The 17,268-nt window shown below is 45.3% G+C and overlaps 1 protein-coding gene across 1 annotated transcript in view; it reads right to left on the minus strand.

The window, feature by feature from the left end:
• The window catches only part of NT5E (5'-nucleotidase ecto), a 67,706-nt gene that overhangs the window by 11,660 nt on the left and 38,778 nt on the right, over window positions 1-17,268 (minus strand). The window lies entirely within an intron of this gene.

A 17,268-nucleotide genomic window follows, 5' to 3' on the forward strand; every position in this document is an offset into this window, starting at 1 on the left:
TATCACCTCCCTCCACACACCCACCACCAGCGCTTCCTATTAGATGTTCACAGAGGGCCCGGGCAACTTCAGCTCGTGTTGGCTGCTCACTGGACCAGTTACGAGAGTCAGCCAGGAGCCAGTCCTGGACTAGATCTAGGTTAGCCCTCCAGGCACCCCGCGAGGCAGCTCCTATTATTGCCCCCACTGTACAGACTGTACACCCTGTGTACAGGGTGTCACAGGCCTTGTGTCCAAGGTTATGCAGCTGGTCTGTGCAGGAGGGGGTTGCAAACAGGATTGTGAGGCACTGGAGCTTCTGTTCTCTCCACCTCCCAACACAGCCGATGATGTGCTGTTTTCAGAAGCCTGTAAGAGTTGGTTTCCAAAGGCCACTGCCCAAAGCAAGTGCAAGCCTAGGGGCTGCGCCTTTGTGCTCCAAGTTGTGTCCGGGCTTCACTCTTCACTGAAGACAAGCTGGGGTGAATGTTTTATGAAAAACCCAGTCCTGCCTTTGCTCTTGTCCTCAGTAATCCCAGAGCAGACATGCTGCAAATACCAACATCCCACAAGCAGGAACAAGCTGTTGCCCATATTAATTTCCCATTTTCTTGCTTCCCATGGAAAAAGAGAAAAGCCTTGGAACTTTATTTTTACAAAGGCACCTGACTTGAGATCCAGAGCAGGCCATGTCCCATCTCCATTTGCACGGATCACAACAGATGGTGGCTAGGACTGTCATAGATGGTTGGAGGTACTGCAGAATAGCAAGGAAGGTTAATGCTCACACCATCCTCAATCGGTTCTGTGGTGGTCCTTTTTTGGACAAGCTTGGAGCCTGCTTTTTACTTCAGAGGAAGGGGATATAGCAGCCCTCCTCCACTCCCTCAGCTGAGGAGGGTTCCTCCTTTGAGCTCAGAGAACCTTGGCAAGATGCAGTTTCCATTATGTCCACGAGGTGGCGCAGAACACCCCATCCAGGAGGAAAAGGCACTAAGTCTGTTTCAGAAAGGAATCTAGCAGATTCCTGGAAAGTCGAGAAGGGCAAGCCTGACTATTTTGGCCTCTATTATTCTGCCTTCCATAAATATATCTGAATTTAAACAGAATGTAAAAATTTGGAATCCAACTATTCAGTCAGATGTCTTAGCCGATCAGCTTGCTCTTTAGAAATAGGAGCCACCAACCCCCAGCTCCTGCAGGACAGGGACCTGCTCTAGTTCTTGAAAGGCCTTGATGTGCCTTTTGTTAGAACAAATGATGTGTCATCTTCGTCTCAGATGGACCTAATTAGGAACAAGCAGGACGCTTCCCACGTGGCTAAGGCAACAACCAGTCTAGTTTGGCTCAGGTCAGCCTTCTCCACAACTCTGCTTCCCCTCCACTCGTCAACCCCAGAAAACCGCTGGCAGAGAAATGCAATCCAGGGAAACCGTTCACAGTTTCCACAGCTCTCTATTCAGCCAAAGATACTCAGGCACCAAATATTCTCTTCACACACGGAGCCACACATGTCTTTAGATCCCAGCTTGTTCTCTTGGTGGGGAGAAATGGTTTATCAGAACTCTATTCAGCCATTTGGCAAACAAATAATCTTGGGAGCAAGCCTGAGGAGGTAGGAGGTGTGGGCTGACATTTTCACCTGGTCACCGGGCATTTCCCAGCACAGCGAGGGAGCAGCCCCTCAGGATGTGGGGGTTCCCAGCGCTGGCCTTGACAAGTACCTGTCTGGGGGGCCAGAGGATGGATCATGCGGCCACAGAGATGCCAGCGAGCAGGCCTTCAACACAGTTCCCACTTGGCTGAATGAATTGCTTATGTTTAAATCTTTATTGGATTTGTTATGGGACTGCTTCCGTTTTATGTTTTGGATTTTTGGCCATGAGGCATGTGGATCCCTGCCCAGGGATTGGACCTGCACTCCCTACATTAGAAAGTGAAGTCTTGTCACTGGGCCTCTGGGGAAGTCCTGGCTGAATGAATTGTAGAATGTTTGAGGCGGTCCGTGTGATGATTTTAATGTATAATGGGATTGGTCTAAGAATTTCCAAAGTGAAAGTGAAAGTTGCTTCAGTTCAGTTCAGTTCAGTTCAGTTGCTCAGTCGTGTCCGACTCTTTGTGGACTATACCGTCCATAGAAGTCTCCAGGCCAAAATACTGGAGTGGATAGTTTTTCCCTTCTCCAGGGAATCTTCCCAACCCCGGGACTGAACCCAGGTCTCCCACATGGCAGGCAGATCCTTTACCAGCTGAGCCACACAGGAAGCCCAAGAATACTGGAGTGAGTAGCCTACCCCCTTCTCCAGTGGATCCTCCCGACCCAAGAATTGAACCGGGGTCTCCTGCATTGCAGGTGGATTCTTTACCAACTGAGCTATCAGGGAAGCCCCAAGAACTTCCAATATTCCTATAAAAGGACTGGATTAAAGTACTTGGTAATTTGCATATTTCACATCGATGCTTCTAAGGGGCTTGAGTCTCTCTTTTAAATGACTGGGAAGTGCTTGCTTTCACCTGTTTACTCCTCAACATCTCAGAAGAGTCACACCTTGGTCACCATTATCTTGTCCCTGGGCCACTGTGCAGCCTCCTAACTGGTGTCTATTTATGTATCTATCTCTTCTTTTCCTCTTTCTGATCCAGTTTCCCCACAACAGCTTGAGTGATCTTTCTAAACATAACTAAACACTCCCTGGTTTAAAACATTTCCTATGGCCTGAGTTGTTGTTCAGTCGCCAAGTCATGTCCGACTCTTTGCCACCCCATGGACTGCAGCACACCAGGCTTCCCTGTCCTTCACTATCTCTGGAGTTTGCTCAAACTCATGTCCATTGAGTGGATGATGCCGTCTATCACTGGCCTTAGGGAGAACAGCAAAACTGATCAGGACCCTGCAGGGCCTTCCAAGGTAAAAAAATGTCCCTCCCTGTTCCCTATTTCTCATTTGTAGAAAAGGGCTTTAGTCTCCTAGACTTTCCCTGGGTTCCAAAGACTCAAGCAGTTACTAATTAGGGAAGTGAGAGGCTGAAGAAACAAAGGGAACATAGTCAAGCAAGAAAACCAACGACAGCTTAAAAATAATAACTTAGTGGTGGGGGAGGAAAAACGGAATCCTGGAGTCTCCACAAGGGATATACATAACAATCTGACATATAGCTTTGAGTCGTTCCCCCCGCCCTCATCCAAGTGGAGAATGGTGACTCTATGCTGACCACATGCATGCAAATCCCAGACCAACTGAACCAGAAGACTGATGATTAGGATTCCTGAAATACCACAGTTTCCTCACTACCACCAAGCAGAAGAAGGTGCACCAGCTGTAACTCTTACCCCCAAAACCGCCTTTCAAAATTGTCCCCTGAAAGCCATTGGAGAGTTTGGGTCTTTCGAGCACAAGTTACCCATCCTCCTTGCTTGGCACTTGGCAAATGAATGCTGTACTTTCTCTCACTACAACCTGATGTTAGTAGACAGGCTTTTCTGCATGGTGGGGCAAGCAGACCCAAATTCGGTTTGTAGCAATATTGTAATTTTTGTCATGAACATCATAACCTATCAGACCTACATGATGTGGCCCTGCTTTGAGGCAAGAGGTAGATGCCCACCCCCCAACACCCCCAGGGCAGATACCACAGGATGAAAATAGCAGGACAATCAAGAGCCTAAGCCCTCCCCAAATAGAAGAAAAAAGACCACATTATTTCTCATTCTTGAAGTCAGAAGACCTCCCTGACTACATATGTGTAGGAAGACTCCTTGGTGGTCAAAGGGGACTGATGCTAAGTGATACTAACTACCCATAGGCTTCTTTGGTAGAATCCATCTTGGCTAAGAGATGCATGTACACATATGGGGGGATCCTACACCAAATATGAACTCTGAACCAGGCAAATCAACGGGAACCCAGAAGAAATGCCCCATATAAGTAATTCAAGCTACCACAAGGGAGGGACACTCCCTGAGTCTATCCATATATCTATCCACACATACAGGACTCTCTGTTCCTTTTCATAAGTGCTTTATTTGTTTCACTACTTTCCTTCTTTGTGGGAATTTTCTGCAAAGCTGAAGGGCCAGGTTCTTGTCATTGACCACTAGTCTAGTGGCTAGGATTTGGTGCTCTCATAGCTGCAGCTTGACTGGATCTCTGGCCAGGAGCCAAAGCCCCACTTCAAGCTCCTGCAGGCTGAGGCTGCTAGAGATCAGCTTCATGCGGACCTTCTGCCCTGCACTTCAGCAATCTTAGCGTCTTCCATCCTCACACTACACTCACCTCCACAGTCACAAACATAGAGTAAGACTCAGAACCAGAGGCCCACGGGTGAATTATTTCTATTTTTTTTTTGCTTGAGTTTATTCATCTGTAAATGGAGAATGTAACAATACCTGACTTGGAGGGTTCCTGAGAGGATTTAAGAAGTTAATGAAGCATATGAAGCCTGATTCAGGCAAATGCTCAATAAAGGTTAGTGATAATTAGTTACCAAGTTACCTCCTGGACGTTTTTCTGATCTTAGCCTAAATGTCAGTTCCTCAGAACACTCTCTGACAATTCCCCAGACGTGGTCAGGTCCTCCTACACCTGCCCTCCCAGCATCATGGACTTCTTTCTTCACAGCATGCTTTGTAATTATATATGATTGATTTCTTTGCATACTTAAAAAAAAAAAATCTGATCAGTGTCCATATCCCTTTTAAGATAGTAGGTTCCATAAGGGCCCAGGGGCTGGCCCAGCACATAGCAGGTGATTGATACATGTTGAATGATTATGCTTGAGTAGTTTAGCCAGCTCTTTTTCAGATCAGACAAGATGTGTATGCCCTTCCTGTGGAGGAATCCATGTGTCAGGGGGAGGCAAGCCCCAGTTCCCAACTCCCCTCTATCTAATTCCTTCAACAAGCTGGGTGGGGCTTGTAAAGCAGAATGAGCTGCTTGTTGAGAGAGCAAGTGTGGGTGCAGCTCCCTTTCAATCTGGTGACCTTGGGAGAGACTCTTAGTTCCTAATGTATTTCCTAAACGTATTTCCTGTATTTGTAAAATAAGAGATTTGATCAGTGGTTGAAACCAACAGGGTTTAATTTTTTTTAAGCTATGAGTATCTTCTGCATGCTAGAGATCTCCTGGCATAGCAAGCCATGAAGCAAGTGGGCCAAGAAGCACTCTGTGAGTGGGCAGTCAGGCCAGCTGCTGTCAAGAAGCATTCTGCAACCAGAGAGGTGAGTCACCAGCTCCTCAGCCACCTCTGTACCCAACCCTGACACATCGGCTGTCGCTTCTCTGGGGACTCAGGGGCCACCAACAGTCTCCATATCTGGACCATGTCCCTCTGTGTGGTACATGCTTCGATTTACTGCCCACATTCTTGCTCTTAGACATTCAGTGACCACCTGGAGGCCTAAAGAGACGATGCATCTCTGAGTGGTTCCCGAGTGGGCACAAACCCCCGGAAGTCCAAGCCAGGCTGTGTGCCTCTACCCGGTCGCGACCGGCTGGGGCAATTACAGGAGCTTGGCAGGGTGGGAATGGGCTCATACAACTCACTTACTCAATAAACATCTCCAAGCTCCAACAAGTCCTGGTGTGCTGGACTCCGCTGCCCTGCGGGGCCAGGCCTGAGGGCTTTGCTTCACCTTGTGAGGCAAAGGCCACTCAGTGTGACAGAGCAGGGGACGGAGTGACACCCTCTTCTCTTCACAGAAGATTAACTCATGGCCGAGTATCCTTCCAGATCCCAGGATTCTTTCTTTAAAAAAAATTTACTGGAGTACAGTTGCTTCCCTGAAAGCTCAGTTGGTAAAGGATCCACCTGCAGTGCAGGAGATCCCAGCTTGATCCCTGGGTTGGGAAGATCCCCTGGAGAAGGGAAAGGCTACCCACTCCAGTATTCTGGCCTGGAGAATCCCATGGACTGTACCGTTCACGGGGTTGCAACGAGTCGGAGACGACTGAGTGACTTTCACTTTCACGGTTGCTTCACAATGTTGTGTTAGTTTCCGCCGTAGAGCAAAGTGAATGAGCCACATGTGTACATACAGCCCCTCTTTTTTTGGATTTCCTTTTCATTTAAGTCACCACAGAGCACTGAGTAGCGTTCCCCATGACAAACAGGTTCTCATTAATTATCTGTTTTATACATAACAGTGTGTGTATGTCAATCCCAATCTCCCAGTTTATCCCAACCTCCTTTCCCCTCCTTGGGGTCCATGAGTTTGTTCTTAATGTCTATGTTTCCATTTCTGCTTTGCAAATAGGTTTATCTGCGCTATTCAGATACCAGAATTCCTTTTTTTTTTTTTTTTACAGTATAGAACAGTGTTTTATATAAAAATTAAAAACAAAATCCCAACAACACAGCTGTCCTCTGGTTCTATCACTGTGGCCTGTTAAAACACAGAGTCCAGACCCAGCAATCCCACCATTGGGCATATGCCCTGAGAAAACCACAATTCTAAAAGACACATGTACCCCAATTTTCACTGTAACACTATACAATAGCCAGGACATGGAAGCAACCAAGGTGTCCATTGACAGATGACTCGATAGACAAGTTGTGGTACATTTATACAAAGGAATATCACTCAGCTGTAAAAACAAATGAATTTGAGTCAGTTGTAGTGATGTGGATGAACCTAGAGTCTCTTATTCAGAGTAAAGTAAGTCAAAAAGACAAGCACCATATATTAACACATATATATGGAATCTAGAAGGTTCCACAGAAGTACACAGAAGAACTATACAGAAAAGATCTTCATGACCCAGATAACCACGATGGTGTGATCACTCACCTAGAGCCAGACATCCTGGAATGTGAAGTCAAGTGGGCGTGAGGAAGCATCACTACGAATAAAGCTAGTGAAGGTGATAGAATTCCAGTTAAGCTATTTCAAATCCTAAAAGATGATGCTGTGGAAGTGCTGCACTCACTATGATGTCAAATTTGGAAAACTCAGCAGTGGCAACAGGACTGGAAAAGGTCAGTTTTCATTCCAATCCCAAAGAAAGGCAATGCCAAAGGCTGTTCAAAGTACCATGCAATTGTACTCATCTCACATGCTAGCAAAGTAATGCTCACAATTCTCCAAGCTCAAAATGTTCAATTCTCCAATGTTCAAAATTCTCCAAAGTTGGCTTAAAACTCAACATTCAGAAAACTAAGATCATGGCAAATAGATGGGGAAACAGCGGAAACAGTGACAGACTTTATTTTTTTGGGCTCCAAAATCACTGCAGATGGTGACTGCAGCCATGAAATTAAAAGACACTTGCTCCTTGGAAGAAAAGCTATGACCAACCTAGACAGAATATTAAAAAGCAGAGACATTACTTTGCCAAAAAAGGTCCATCTAGTCAAAGCTACGGTTTTTCCAGAGTAATGTATAGATGTCAGAGTTGGACCATAATGAAAGCTGAGCACCTAAAAATTGGTGCTTTTGAACTGTGGTGTTGGAGAAGACTCTTGAGAGTCACTTGGGCTGCAAGGAGATCCAATCAGTCCATCCTAAAGGAAATCAGTCCTGAATATTCATTGGTTGGTGAAGCTGAAACTCCAATACTCTGACCACCTGATGTAAAGAACTGACTCATTGGAAAAGACCCTGATGCTGGAGAAAATTGAAGGCAGGAGGAGAAGGGGAAGGGGACGACAGAGGATGAGATGGTTGGATGGCATAACTGACTCAATGGACATGAGTTTGAGGAGGGTCCAGGAGTTGGTGATGGACAGGGAAGCCTGGCATGCTGCAGTCCATGGGGTTGCAAAGAGTCAGACATGACTGAGTGACTGAACTGGGAACTGGGATGGAATCTAGAAAAATGATACTGATGAACTTAGTAGAGAACAAACTTGTGGACACAATGGAGGAAGGTAAGGGTGGGATGAATTGAGAAAGTAGCATTGACATATATACACTATCATGTATAAAATAGTTCGTGGGAAGTTTCTAAATAACACACAGAGCCCAGCCTGGCTGTTCTGTGATGATGCAGAGGGGTGGGATAAGGGTGGGGGGTGGGAAGCTCAAGAGAGAAGGGATATATAAAATTATGACTGATTTGTGTTATTGTATGGCAGAAACCAACATATGATTGTAAAACAATTTTCCACCAATTAAAAATATGAAAAAAAAGACAAAAACTGCAGAGTCCAAAGGAATGGGACAGAGAGAGAGAATGATTTGCATTCTAACAGGCCTCTCTCTCTCTCTCTCTTTTTTTTTTTTTAAGAGAAAACCAGCATTTAGTTGGAGAGGGCATTCCAGAGTGGTTGTGTACCCTGGGAAATGCTAGGTGTTTCTATTCAATGAGGGTCTGAGCAGCTGATTTCCACAAAGCATGAGCTTCAGCCACGCTGGTGAGCAGTGGAACATGGGATGCACGATTCATATGAACTTATCTCCACTATTGATACTATGTGTAAAATAGATAACTAATGAGAACCTACTATACAGCAGAGGGCGCTCTAGTTAATGCACTGTGTTGACCCGGATGGGAAGGAAATCCAGCCAAGGGAGGGGAGAGATGTATTTGTGTGGCTGATTCACTCTGCTGTGGAGCAGAAACTAACACAACATTGTAAAGCAATTATAGTCCAATACAAATTAATTTAAAAAGTGAGCTTCTTTTAGAACCCAGAGGACTTCTAGTAAGGAAGCCAAAGTTCTGCTTCCATGGCGTGACAGAGCATTTGGAAATGTCTTTACACACGAACCATCAAAACCGACAATCCTACGAGTTTCTAGGCCTGAGAGAAATTTATAAACTGAGGACAAGCGATCTGAGAGAGGCATAGCCCAGCTGCTTGGGACAAAGCATCACACTCCCAGTTTCTTATCTTTTCAAGGTAAGAAGATACATTTGGTCATCTGTGTATTTAGGTCAGGTTCTCAAATTGAGCCTATACAACGCCTTAAAAAAATTTAACAGCTATATTTATAAGAGTTAAAGTTTTAAAATAACCAGATCAGTCCCAAGATGGAGTCACTCATGCTAAGCTTCCTGTGAGTAAACCAGAACCACCTGTCTTCTGTGAGGCTCTCCCAAAACAGGCAGACCCAGACCCCCCAGTCTGTGCCCACAGGCCCCACACACAGGCTCCAAGACCTCCCTCTGTTCCACAGAAGGGAAGCTAATGTCAGCAAGGCCCAGGGCCAAAATCACTGCAGATGGTGACTGCAGCCATGAAATCAGAGGACATTTGCTTCTTGGCAGGAAAGCTATGACAAATCTAGACAGTGTGTTGAAAAGTGGAGACATTACTTTGCCAACAAAGGTCTGTATAGTCAAGGCTGTGTTCTTCCCAGTGGTCACAGAGTTGTGAGAGCTGAACCTTAAAAGAAAGCGGAGTGCTGAAGAATCGATGTCTTGGAGCTGTGGTACTGGGGAAGACTCCTGATAGTCCCTTGGACAGCAAGGAGATCAAACCAGTCAATCTTAAAGGAAATCAACCCTGAATACTCATTGGAAGGACTGATGCTGAAGCTGAAACTTCAGTATTTTGGTCATCTGATGCGAACAGCTGACCCATTGGAAAAGTCCCTAGTGCTGGGAAAAATTGAGAGCAGATGGAGAAGAGGGCATCAGAGGATGAGATGGCTGGATGGCATCACTGATGCAATAGACATGAACTTGGGCAAACTTTGGGGAGATGGTAAGGGACAGGGAGGCATGGTGTGCTGCAGTCCATGGGGTCGAAAGAGTCAGACATGACTAGGCAACTGCACAATAGCAACAGCAGCCTCCTTGTTACTCCTCCTTTGGTCTTTAAGACTCTCTGGCCTCCTACAGGCCTTCCAAGCCTCTTTTCTCTCTGCCAGATGGGATGCTGCTCCATCCATGAGTTGCTGAATAAGAGCCTACTGATCAGTACATTGTAGAAGATTTTCTTTTAACAAACTTTAGGATTAATGGTTCAGTTTACAAAGCTTGAAAAAGAGTGAAAGTGAAGTCACTCAGTTGTGTCTGACTCTTTGTGACCCCATGGACTGTAGTCTACCAGGCTTCTCCATCCATGGGATTTTCCAGGCAAGAATACTGGAGTGGGGTGCCATTTCCTTCTCCAGGAGATCTTCCTGGCCCAGGGTTTGAACCTGGGTCTCCCACATTGTAGGCAGACGCTTTACCGTCTGAGCCACCAGGGAAGCCTGTTGACTTGGGAAATGGGTGGCAGAATCCATTCTAGGGAGAAACGTTTTCCATCTAGTGAATGCCCGTGAGAGGATGAGGGCCCAACAGGCTCCCCTAACAGCTTAGGGAGGTTAAAAAAATTTTTCAGATCAAAGTGAAATTAGCAGGACAATATTTGGCAAATGGAAAAGAAAAAAAACTTACTTGCAGTCCCACTCCCATCCCATGTCAATAACCAATATAATTTCTGTGAATTAAAAACGATGTATGTATGGAGAGAATACACTTGTGGTTGCCAGTGGGGTGGGGGTGGGGAGGGATGGATTGAGAGCGTGGGATTAGCAGATGCAAACTCTCATACATGATGGATGAACAACAAGGTGACACTGTAGCCCACAGGGAGCTATAGTCACCATCTTGTGATCAATCAGAACAGAAAAGAATATGAAAAAGAATGTATATGTATGTATAACTGAATCACTTTGCTGTACAGCAGAAATTAATACAACATTGCAAATCCACTATCCTTCAATTAAAAAAAATATACATCTATGGATCGCTAAGAGGGGGAAATAGGTGGCAGAATCCATTCTAGGGAGAAACCGTTTTCTGTCTAGTGAATGCCTGTGAGAAGATTAGGGTCCAACAGGCTCCCCTAATGATGACTTGGGTCCCTGTCCCTCGCCTTCTCCTCATGGGGAGGTGAGGTAGACCTGCCTGGAAGGAGGGTCCCTGACAAAGACGGGGATGTAGCATGGCAGGGGTGTATGCAGAGAGCTTATTTTTTTGCATAAACATAGTGGGAGACATTTGAGTTTCAGGAGGTAGCCTTGGATAAGGGGTGTGCACACAGGAGGAACAACAGGAGAACATGGAATGGGAGGTCGGTGAGAATGGGGAGGAGGGTGGGCTGGGGAAGAAAGTCAGCCAGTGAGGCATGCCCTGAGGTGCTGCTGACATGGAAGGCGAGGCTGCACAGTGGCGGGTCCCCTGCAGGGCCTGGCAGACTTGAAAGGAAGCTGCCTCGTGTGGATGGAGTTCACAGGGATCAAGAAGAAAGGTCACTTTTCCATATTTGGGTCTGTGCTTCATGCATAAGAATGGTTTGAAAGAGGCAAGAACAGAGGAGACACAAGAAAGAATTAGGACCAAGGGGATCAGGAAAAATACAGGCTCCCCAAGGAATGATCAGATTTTGGGGGAAGAGGGTAAGAAGAGCTCCAGTGTTCCCTAAGCTTTGTAGGATAAAGAGTCTTTCCATTTATTAAAGGGAGGAGTAACCATATAAATTTGTTTGGAGTTACGAGTGTCAAGGGGCTTCCCAGGTGGTGCTAGCGGTAAAGAACCTGCCTGCCAGTGCAGGAGACATAAGAGATGCCGGTTCAATCCCTGGGCCAGGAAGATCCCCTGGAGGAGGGCACGGCAACCCACTCCAGTATTCTTGCCTGGAAGATCCCATGGACAGAGAAGCCTGGAGGAATATAGTCCATGGGGTCGCAAAACAGTTGGACAGGACTGAAGCAACTTGGCACACATACACGAATGTCAAATTACTACAATCTGGGTAAGAAAATTCTGTATAGTTATAAAAATTTTTTGTATCTTCCTCTTTTTCATTTAAAATGAAATTGTATATATTTTCCTATGTTACAGAATATTAGAGAATTGACATTTTTTTCTTGGACCCACTATGCTCTGGGGTCCATTTCTGTTACTATATAATCTTATTTAATCCCTACAACATTCTCTGAGGTAGTCAAATCATTGCAACTATTTTTTAAAATAAAAAGCTGAAGCCTAGAGTGGTTAAGACATGTCCAAGGTTGGACAGGACTTTCCAGGAGGAGCCAGTGGTAAAGAACCTGCCTGCCAATGCAGGAGACTTAAGAGATGTGGGTTCGTTCGATCTCTGGGTTGGGAAGATCCCCTGGAGGAAGGCACGGCAACCCACTCCAGTATTCTTGCCTGGAGAATCCCATGGACAGAAGAGCCTAGCAGGCTATAGTTCATAGGGTCACAAAGAGTCAGACACGCATGCATGCAAAGTTGTCCAGCCAGCAGTGACTGACCCCAGGAGGGAGACTGGATCCATCAGAGTGCAAAAGCCCTCTCCACAACCCCATGATGCTTGCCAGAGAGATCAGAGAACTGAAATCCATCTCCAAGACCATCAAGAGGAAAAATCAGAACAACAGGAATGTAAAAGATTCTTCTCTCCTCCAGGAAAGAAATTTGACTCTGTGATAGGAGTAGGCTTTCTATTTCACAATATGTAGTTGGCCATCAGCTTTCCTACAACTCAGCCTGCAAAACGACGTGATCCTCTTCTATAGTAATAGCTCTTCTTTTCACTTTGGGGGCTTGGCTCATCCCACTTCGCCTTGGAAAGCACTTCCATGAGATGCTACTAAAACCGATCAGTGTTCAGTTCAGTTCAGTTCAGTCGCTCAGTTGTGTCCGACTATTTGCGACCCTATGAATTGCAGTACGCCAGGCCTCCCTGTCCATCACCAAATCCCGGAGTTCACTCACACTCACGTCCATTGAGTCAGTGATACCATCCAGCCATCTCATCCTCTGTCGTCCCCTTCTCCTCCTGCCCCCAATCCCTCCCAGCATCAGAGTCTTTTCCAATGAGTCAACTCTTCACATGAGGTGGCCAGAGTATTGGAGTTTCAGCTTTAGCATCATTCCTTCCAAAGAAATCCCAGGGTTTTCTCCTGGGTTGATCTCCTTCAGAATGGACCGTTTGGATCTGCTTGCAGTCCAAGGGACTCTCAAGAGTCTTCTCCAACACCACAGTTCAAAAGCATCAATTCTTCGGCACTCAGCCTTCTTCACAGTCCAACTCTCACATCCCTATATGACCACTGGAAAAACCATAGCCTTGACTAGATGGACCTTTGTTGGCAAAGTAATGTCTCTGCTTTTCAATATGCTATCTAGGTTGGTCATAACTTTTCTTCCAAGGAGTAAGCGTCTTTTAATTTCATGGCTGCAATCACCATCTGCAGTGATTCTGGAGCCCAGAAAAATAAAGTCTGACATTGTTTCCACTGTTTCCTCATTTATTTCCCATGAAGTGATGGGACCAGATGCCATGATCTTCGTTTTCTGAATGTTGAGCTTTAAGCCAACTTTTTCACTCTCCTCTTTCACTTTCTTCGAGAGGCTTTTTAGTTCCTCTTCACTTTCTGCCATAAGGGTGGTGTCATCTGCATATCTGAGGTTATTGATATTTCTCCCAGTAATCTTGATTCCAGCTTGTGCATCTTCCAGCCCAGCGTTTCTCATGATGTACTCTGCATATAAGTTAAATAAGCAGGGTGACAATATACAGCCTTGATGTACTCCTTTTCTATTTGGAACCAGTCTGTTGTTCCATGTCCAGTTCTAACTGTTGCTTCATGATCTGCATATAGGTTTCTCAAGAGGCAGGTCAGGTGGTCTGGTATTCCCATCTCTTTCAGAATTTTCCACAGTTTATTGTGATCCACACAGTCAAAGGTTTTGGCATAGTCAATAAAGCAGAAATAGATGTTTTTCTGGAACTCCCTTGCTTTTTCAATGATCCAGCAGATGTTGGCAATTTGATCTCTGGTTCCTCTGCCTTTTCTAAAACGAGCTTGAACATCTGGAAGTTCACAGTTCATGTATTGCTCAAGTCTGGCTTGGAGAATTTTGAGCATTACTTTACTAGCGTGTGAGATGAGTGCAATTGTGCGGTAGTTTGAGCATTCTTTGGCATTGCATTTCTTAGGGATTGGAATGAAAACTGACCTTTTCCAGTCCTGTGGCCACTGCTGAGTTTTCCAAATTTGCTGGCATATTGAGTGCGGAACTTTCACAGCATCATCTTTCAGGATTTGAAAGAGCTCAATGCCATCACCTCCACTAGCTTTGTTCGTAGTGATGCTTTCTAAGGCCGACTTGACTTCACATTCCAGGATGTCTGGCTCTAGGTGAGTGATCACACCATCGTGATTATCTTGGTTGTGAAAATCTTTTCTGTACAGTTCTTCTGTGTATTCTTGCCACCTCTTAATATCTTCTACTTCTGTTAGGTCCATACCATTTCTGTGTTATGTGGCTGCAAAAATCATTAGCCAGAAGGCTCTGGTTTCGCTCTGTGAAGGATGTTGGTGCTGAGATTGGAAGTTGACTGAGGGGTCCTGAGTAGTGACCCCCAGAAGGAGTGAGTCCCTGTGCCTGGTGGCCATCATCTCTGAAGCTACCAGCCATACCTCTGCCCTGTGGCTGGTTCTTCCAGTTCACTCAAACCCACACATCCTCAGTTCTGTGGATGCCCAAAGGAAGTGTTCTTTGTTGGAGAGTGTTTCCATATCGTGTAGGTGTAGTAAGTAATAAGACTCCTTTTTTGTTCTAAAAGGCAAGATTATCTAAAGTACAAGAGTGAAAAGCAATGGTGACATGAACAATGATTGCACAACCAAATCTCTTGCGCTCTTTCACTTATTCTAATGAAGCAGGGATGGGTCCACCCCCGCACAGTGCATACCTGGCTGCTGGCTGCAGTGGGAAGAACAAACACTAGCCTTCATGGTTTTGTTTATCCTTAAAACTGTGAACTTCTTTTATTTTGAGAACAAAATACTGTGTGCATTAAAATCACTTATGTTCTCTCAAGTCAATGACAAGGCTTGGATTTCATATTTGAAATGTGTGATGAAATCCAGAAGCAACACAAATTAGGTACTTAATGAAAAAAAAAACTTCAAATAAAGAAATCTTGCTTAAAAAATTTTTTTGGGGGGTGTGTGGGGTGGGGTGGGGGCTGTGCTACATGGCATGTAGAATCTTGGTTCCCCAACCAGGGATTGAATCTGGGTCCCCTGCAGAGTCCTAACCACTGGACTGCAAGGGAATTCCAAAGAAATGTTACTTTTAAAGGAGCCACATCTGTTGGCATTCACTCAACAGTTCTGGGCACCTGTCTTCCTTGAATCAGCTAGAGACCTGGTGGTGAGTGCAGTGAGTGTTCCCAGGCTAAGGAAGAGAAGTGGTGCCTGCTGGGCTGGGAGGGGTGGAGGGTTCATCAGACTGAGGTTTCAGTGAGGCTGCAGGCAGCTTGCTGAAGAATGAGGTAAGAGCGCCTTATGGGGAAGAGCGAGTGGGGTTGTGGGGATGAGCAATTCAGGATGATGACTAGATCTCATCAGCCTGCGACTCCAGAAGTGAAGTTGCTGAAAAAGAGGTGACAGTCACAAGTTGATAGGATCAAGAATCTCTGAACAGAAGGGATTGTAGACTTTAAACTTGTAACTCTTTAACTCTGCAGATGGAGAAACAGATACCTACACTCACCAAAGCCACAGCTAACCAGACAGACTTGCATGATTCAAACTACAGTTAAAATAGTGGGAGGCACACAGAGCCACAGCCTCTTAGGAGCCTGTCTGCTTTCAAGGGTCACACACGGAGGAGTCCTCTGTCACACCTGCCACATCTTTCAGTCTGAACGTACTTTACCTCTTTTTTTCTCCCAAGGCAAATGCACAGACCAGCTCATATCTCTAGGGTTTAATTCCTTTAGAGAAGACATCTGCATTCTAGCCCTCATCCTTGTAGCCCTGACATTTTGCAAAGCTGGTCAGGAAAGTTCTCTCGTCTTCATCCTGACATAAGCATGGTGAGGCAATACCAGGGTGGTCTGGTCTGCACGTGCATGGCGGCTGTCATCCAAAGCACCTGCAGTGGTGTTCAGTATTCGGAGGGAAACTGTTTATGCACTGTTTGGGCCATTTTGGCCTGCCTCATTTAAAGCTGAGTTTTAAAAAATATGGACAAGACAAACCTCTTTAGTAAGTGGTTACAGCATTTAAAAGAATTAAACAACAGAACATAAAATATCAGGTACAATCTAGACGCTTTGTGAAACTGTTTTAGGTGACTGTGTGAGTGTGTGTGTTGGGTCTTGTGTGTGCTGAAATGGCTCTCAGGAGACTTAAGATCACAAATGATGCACTGTTGTTGTTGTTATTTAGTTGTTCAGTTGTGTCCGACTCCTTGTGACCCCGTGGACTGTAGCCCGCCAGGCTCCTCTGGCCATGGGATTCTCCAGGCATGAATACTGGAGTGGGTTGCCATTTCCTTCTCCAGGAAATGATGCATTATTTTAACCCTAATTTGATTAATCAAGCATATCTAACTTTATGCTAATTCTTTTGTCTTTTTCTTGGCTTGTTGGACCTTAGTTCCTGGAGCAGGAATTGAACCCAGGCCCTTAGTGGTGAAAGTGCAGAGTTCTAACCACTGGGTCGCTAGGGCATTCCTAACTTTATGCTAATTCTCAAGGCAATGTAGTGAAGGGCTGTGTTTTCTGTTTGCTTTTTAAGGTTGGGAAAATTTATTTAAAGAAGCAAACATATCTCATTTCCTATTGTGTCCTAGAATTCCCTTTAATTGTTAAGTTCATTCTTCACAATGATGAGTGTCCGAATTGAACATTTTCATGAGAACAATTTAATCTTGGTAAGCAATCATGAAATGTGAGATAAAATACTAACTCTACAGGTAGTTTTTTCTCAAGACTGTAATTATCTACTTCAAAGTTTGTAGATAAATAGTGTAATTTTTATCCCCAAATCTTTCTTTCATCCAGTCATTCATCATTTATCATCTCCTTAGCAGAAGACACATTCTCTTTTGCAGGATCTCATTGGCTGGAATCAAAGTGACAGGAACAAAACAACAGGCTGCAGAATTAATGGGAGGCAGAGCACAGCCATTCAGCCTTTTCAGGCCCAGCAGGGCTCACTGACTGACGGCTGTGTACCAAGGCTGCGGAGGATGGCTGGGCCTTCAGAGGGTCTAAGGCAAGTCAGAGGGAGTGTGGCAATGCCTTCAACATCTGAGAGGTGGCATCGGATTCCTTTAATTCTTCTTGCCCATTTGGCCATAGCTCATTGAAAACTCAGCTATTCAAAATACAGCCTAGCTATAATATGAAGCAATTAATTAAGTGGGTGGTAATTGGCACTTAAAAAGTGAAAGAGTAGACGTTTTCCCTGGAGTTCCAGTGGTTAAGAACTTGCCTGCCAATGCAGGGGACATGGGTTCAATCCCTGGTCCAGGAAGATCCCACATGCCCCAGAGCAACTGAACACTCATGTCGAAACTACTGGACCCACACGCTCTAGAGCCTG

This window comes from Budorcas taxicolor, chromosome 9, assembly GCF_023091745.1.
Source record: "Budorcas taxicolor isolate Tak-1 chromosome 9, Takin1.1, whole genome shotgun sequence".
Lineage (NCBI taxonomy): Eukaryota > Metazoa > Chordata > Mammalia > Artiodactyla > Bovidae > Budorcas > Budorcas taxicolor.